Raw genomic sequence first — 6,940 nt, 5'->3', positions numbered from 1 at the left:
CACATTTCTGGGAAATGTATCTTGCCCGGGCAAAGATTATCTTTGATCCTCGGCCCTATTGACGAAACACTTGAAAGGCAGTGTCCTCTCACTTAAAGTATCTCGTTCCATCACTGAAAAGATGTATTTTACCCTTTGCGCGTTTTTCTGCGCGACATCCGTGTTGGACTTCTTGCCAAGATTGACGTGACAAGGAAACAAGACGTTTGCAATAAGGTACTGAACTAAAGATCATTTTAGTTCACAGAGAGTGATACATCTCTTGAATTGGACCGAGTGTCATAGAACCGCAGAAAGTTCCATCAAGTCTGCAAGAAGGATACGTGCGCGCCTTCATGTTAAGGACAAGATTTAACGACCATTTTCTCTAAACAATTCGCACTCCAATTTTACTCAAATTGTGACTTGGCGCATTTCTATTCGACTCTGTTCAGTTTTGGAAACTTCAGATATTTATAAACGAAAACAGAACAAAACAGGAAAATCAGTGACAGCTTGGGCGTTACAGTTCAAATAAACTTGAAATTCAACTTCTTAACTTTCATGATCCAAGGGAAATAGTAGATCATGTTATTCCTATTGTCTTGTTCGAATCACGAGAGGATTAAGGCGAGGAGAGGTTCCTCGTTGAACGGGTGTTTAAAAATATACTCGATTGGACGGTAGAATTTTTCACTTTCATTGATGTAAATGTATGAAAAAATATTGATTCTGAGGCTAAACCACCCATTCCAACTGCTCCATGTTCCCTATGTCTCCTTAGTCTATGGTTCGTCTATCAATTTCAACAATCACTCCAAAGTTACTGCTGATTCTAAGGCTACTAGGGCAGCCCCGATGACAGTCGAACGGTGCGCAAGGTCCAATGGCTCCGCGGCAAGTTCTAAACTGCCAATTAGGAGGAGCGAGGAAAAAAAGGGGGGAAAAATCTCGCGTCGGGCGCAACTCGGTTCGCCCACTCGCCCTGATTCATCTGGCGAATCCGAAACGGAGTAGCCATTCTATGCAAATTAGGGAGTCGCGATCTTCTCTCACCGACTCTGCCCGACGCTACTTTTGATGATCCGCCGTCTGGCTCCTGGACTCTGACCGACCGCCGCCGTAGACTGATTTACTAGCTACGTCATTCCAATTTTTTTTTTTTTTTTTTTTTTTTTTTTTTTTTTTTTTTTTTTTTTTTTTTGTTTTGCTGTTTTACCCCACGGGTAGACGCCATTCCATATATGGATTACATTTTGCAATAAGGAACTACTATTTCCGGCCCATTTCAGAAACAACATACATGCCATCGGTTTCCCTCTGCAGATTTGTGCTTTTATGAAAAGAGTTCCTTATTGCAAAATGCGATCCATATCGCCGTTGAATTGGATTACATTTTGCAATAAGGAACCTCTCTCTCCAGCTAATCCACAAAAGCACCTTCCTGCATAGGGAGACCGATGGTTCATATGCTCTTTCTAACATGAGCCAGAAATAGTGGTTCCTTATTGCAATAAATGTGGTCCAATTGTACCGCTCTTGATAAGCCTTGCAAATTAAGGGATATCAGGGTGTCTACGAAAACAGACTGACCAGAAATCAGTACTTCTTCAGTACTTTTTCGGTGCATTCCCAAGAAATTCAGTACCTCCTCGACAGAAAAATTCAGTACTTTCTCAGTACTTGCAATAGACGAAATTCGACAAATTTCAATTTCTCGCTCAAATTGCGACACAGATGACGAAAAATGAAAAAAATTCTGGACCTCTTTGCGGAATATCCGCATTTTTTCAGTACTTTCGGACCAAAAACTCCAAAATACTTTCGGATCACCCTTTAAAAATCAGTACTACTTCCGGACTTTCCGGAAATCACGCCTAAAATTCATCGGCTTCTGGTGGAACCGTTGAGTATGCGGGACGATTTCAACGGAAACGCACCAAACTGCATTTTGGGAGTAGCTACGACTTCAACCATTCTTAGACTGTCGAAAATTCGCAGTGTTCCCATTCTGTGTCTATCAAAAGTTCCGGGACTTGGAACTTTTTTGTTCCAATTTCACCCACACTATGACAGTCAAAAGTTTCCACGAAAGTTCCAGAAAATACCAAAGATCCGGAACATTTCGAGAATTCTAACAGTTCTGGTAAAAATTCCGGAAAATCTCAAAAGTTTCGGAATTCGGATCTAGCTCTGGGCAATAGGAGCATTGGAAATCCGAGATTGAGAAAAAAAATTATGGACGTGATCATAGTCGTTGAATTTTGTATAATTTTGTATACACATTTAGGGTAATGGTTTCACTTCGCATTATGATATCACTCGGGGTTTTTGGGTAATATATGGACTGCATTTTGAATTGGGAACCATAAATTCCGGCCCGGTTTAAAAACAACGTACATGCCATTAGTTTCCCTATGCACATAAATTTTTTTTCAGATGAGCCATAATTTATAGTTCCGAATTGCAAAATGGCGTCTATATAATACCGGCAACTAATTTCACTCCTGGATTTTTAACAGAGTTCCTTCCGTCGGGCGAGAAATCACTGTCAGTCCTGAAACTGCCCCTACTGCTCTTACAATTAGATCGTCAGCGCAAGTGGTCATAGTGCGAACTCGCAGGGGCCATGACGCGATTCGCGAAAACCAGTCACATGTGCGCGATTGCCAGACTTCCGTTCATCTTTTGGTATTTTTTTGCATACAAGTGCAAATTTTCGGGGAGGTTCATAAAGTGGCAACGTCGCTGGCCGTTTTCTCAACCGGTCCTGGCCTCTTGTCTCGACATCTACCTGTTTCGGCGAACAGCGTCCCCCCGTCCGACTAGGGGGGCCAAACAAAAGAAGACCTTCGGCCACGCGTTTTGGCGGGAATGGCTCATCGGTTGGCCACCAGCACGCTTCATTGGTCTCAGTCTCCGATGCCACGTTGTTATGGATCATATTCGATAGCAGTTCGATTTATCGTTCACTGGAAAAAAAATTCTCTTGGGTCCCGAGTCCAAAATCTTAAAAAATCTCACAAGAAAAAAAAACTTTTGATTCAATCGAATTTTTTATTGAATCGAGAGCCGAAACTCATAATTTAAGCAAATTTTCTTTTGATTTTAGCAAAACTTCGATTGAATCAAGAGTAATTTTTCTTGTTGATTTTTTAAGAGCCTGGACTCAAGATCCAAGAGACTTTTTTTTCAGCGTTTGGTTCAAAACACTGAAACATAACCCTAGACAAAAATTTTAGGATTCAAGCTGGAGAAGCTGAAAATGAGAAAGCTTGACAATTTCACTCTTTATTGCAATTTTCTACTCGTAAGTATCAAAAATCCATCTAAAAAACCCCGTTCCCTCAGATTACTTAATTGACTTTGGAGGCTATGTTCACAAGTTGAACGAATCGATATCGATACAATCTCACCTGCTTGATGTATCGAATGCGATCCATTACTCACAGAGATCGATTTTCGGTTTTAGTCCCCGATTGAAACTGTAAGAATCGCCTTAAAACCGTCCAAGCATCAATTGGATTACATTTTGCAAAAAGGGACCAAGAGCATTCCCATGTTGCTGAGATTGTGCAACTTGTATTTTTTGCAATAATATTACTGATTTTATGCAAAAAATTAAATTGACAAAGGTAATTTCCATATTGAATTCATAGTTTATTAGGAAAAAGTATGAACCTTGTTTAAATTATCAGTTTATAACAAGGTAAAAAAAATTGCACAATCTAAGCGACATTCAAATGGTCTTGGTTCCTTTTCTCAAAATGCAATCCAATTCTTCCACACGCAAGAAAGACTGACAGAGCTCATAAAGCCGGCACCACTGTCCCGAGTGGATTTCGGCGAGGGGTCGAGGATAGTTTTGCAAGACGCGGAGATGGTAGGGTTAAAAGCAGTTGCGTGGCGTGAATTGCGATATATCGATTGTCAGGCCATTTAAACCTATGAAAAAGGATCGATAAACAGGGTGTTCGCAGCGAACACCTTGATAATCGATTCTTTACCATAGATTCAAATGGCATAACAATCGATACATCGCAATTCACGCCACGCCGCTGGTTAAAAGTGGCCGGCGAAGGAGTTTGCAAAATAGCGGCAGGAGACTGAAAAGAAGGTGGGTCACATCCGGTCGCGGCCGCGGCGGCGCGGCGGTCCGGGGCCCCTCCCGCTTTCGCAATCCCCGAAAGGTCCCCGACGAGTCCAACCCGAACCCCTTCGAGGAGCCACCTCACCGCGAGGTTCCACCAACCTCTCGCGGTTGCCCTCGCCCAGGCGAGCTTGCCGACACCACTGTGCTAAGGAAGAACGCCGTATAAATATTCGGACTTCACACAATGGATCGAGTCAATAGGAAAGGCCGGACAAAATTTAAAAACTCTAAACTTTTATAACTTCGTTTGTACAAAACTTTGAGGTTTTAAAAGTGGTTCCATTGGTTTCCTCGTGAAATTCTCTTCTAGGGGCACCCCTTAAAGTTTGAAATGTGACGAAACTAACATCAAAATTTGCAGTTTTTGTCAAAAATTACACGTCCGACCTCTCTGATTGAATCGATCCACTGTGCGCCGCCAAATTTCTTTGGATAAAATGTAAATTTTCGAGGAAACATCCTCACGTTCCGGCTATGGTATCACAAGCGCCATGCCACGTTTAATTTCCACCGCGATTTTTTTTTTTTTTTTTCAGGGAAATTTTTGGATGAATCTGATTGAAATTTTTACTGAATTTCATTGGCAGCACGAAGAAAATTGCAAATTTGAAAAACTGAGAGCAGAAAGGGCACTTCTTGGTTGCGGTGTCACAGGATTTCCGTTAACGTTTCATCCACTTTGATTAAAGCAAATGCATGGAATCCGTAAAACTGTTATTGAAAATTCTTTATGATTGTACAATGCTGAAAACTGAACATTTTAGGAAATTCCTGGTCTCATAAAAATTAAAAAAATCTCATGTAAATTATCATAGGAGATTCTGAAAATCCGCAACCAAGAAATGCCCTCTTTGCACTCGACGCCCAAATTCTACTTTGAAATTCGTTAAAATGGGAGGAAATTCCCAAAAACTTTTAAAAAATTATACAATGTTTGTCACGAACTCGATGTAACTGATGTTAGCACCGCGCGGAATAATAAACTCATTAAATGATCTGCAAGAAAGTAGGTTTTACATGAACCAATGTAATTTTGACTCTCGTGTTGATGCAACTAGGTTGAAAAAAAGCTCGCAACTCGAAACATGTCCATATTTACAATGAGGTCCGTGATAAACAAAAGGTCTTCATCCAATTTTAACAACATAATTTTGAAAACGAACGTTCCTGTCTTCGCCGATTACTAAATTACGGGTAAAACTATTCACTGACCTGTTGATTCGCGAGAGAGGAGAAGAAATTACCACTTGCACAAATCTGCAAAAAGCAAGAAAAAATACGCCGATTAGCATAAACAAGGCTTGAACGAATTTTATGAGGTGACAAGACCACGACTTTCACACCGCACATAAACACATGCTTTTTAATTTATACATTGAGAAATATGTTTTTGATCACGTGTATTTTCCGGGGGGGGGGGGGGAGAGAGAATTTACTGTATTAAGGGGGTTTTCGAAACATTCTACACCGGTGTGTCCGATTTGTTGAACCATTCTCGCGTGACCCGTGGTTCTACTACCGATGGTGTTAAAGGAAAGGGTCCTACGTCACAAAACGTTCACAAGGAGGCGCTGACATTCAAGGGGGGGGGGGGGCAAAAGTGCAGTCTCCTTTGGCGAGTTTTCCGGCGTTTCCACGGCCCTCGGCTGAGCTTACCCGACTATGATCGGTGCAGTGGCAGTCGAGCGCCTTGGTGGCGATGCGATGCAATCCAAGGCGAAGGTGAAGAGAGTGGGCCTCCACCAAAGTCGGGTTCCGGTGAGGGGGCCTCGCTTTCGCTTTCGGTGTCTGAGTCGGTTTCGGTTTCAATGCGAAGCGGGGCGACCTTCGACGCCGCACAAATCCGTTAATTACGATTACGTCGACCGAATCAACCCGGCCCGCAGTGGATCAAGCCCACAGGAGAGCTCGGACAAAATCCGGAAACTATGAAAGCTTCTATTTTCGAAAGTATGAAACTAAGAGTTTAATGGCCTGGATACACGATCAAATTTCCGTCAAATTCCGATCAAAATGATGACCAAGATGGCGGTGAATTATCTAGATTGATGAGTAAAATTAATTAAAACAGCGTGTTGATTGAAATAAGCATGAAATAAGCACGGTTGTGTGGAAATCAGATGAAGCATGAGCCCCACAGTTCCATCATCTACCATCAAATGTTTGCAGGCCGCAGAAATTTGATGGTAGATGGTGCGCACCAGTCACCATTTGATCGAAAATTGATGGAAATTTGAGTGTGTAACCAGCACATAAGAGTAGTTCCATCGGTTTTATCGTGAAATCTCCTTTCGGTAACACCCTTTGAAAATGTGACGAAATAAACATCAAAATTTGCAGTTTTAGTTAAAAAAGTTACGTATCCGACCTCTCCAATTGACTTGATCCACTGTGCGGCCGAGCACCCAGGCCTTCCACAAAGCCACACTATCCTTCTTGTCTCACAGTCGACCGAATTTCACACCATAGGATGGATCCATAAGACTACACCCGTCTCCTCCAAGACGACGCTCTAGAAAGGGCGATTCGTCCTGGGTTGTTGGGGTGGTCGGGCTGGTGAGCGATAAATCGCACCAATTAGGTAAAATCTCTGAAGTATTACACACCCTGAAATTGAAGGAGAACATGGTTTGTTTTCCGCTGTCTCAGAGACATTAACGCTAGAGTATAAAAGTTGGATGGAGCGAAACGTGTGATACAACTATTTCGACTTCTAAGTAGGTTAAACCCTCAAATTGAAGGAGAACATGGTCTCTTCTCCGCTGACACTGAGACTTTAACGCAAGAGTAGAAAAGCTGGATGGGGCG

Source organism: Bemisia tabaci, chromosome 8 (genome assembly GCF_918797505.1).
Source record: "Bemisia tabaci chromosome 8, PGI_BMITA_v3".
Taxonomy (NCBI): Eukaryota; Metazoa; Arthropoda; class Insecta; order Hemiptera; family Aleyrodidae; genus Bemisia; species Bemisia tabaci.
Note: the sequence above shows the minus strand (reverse complement) of the source record.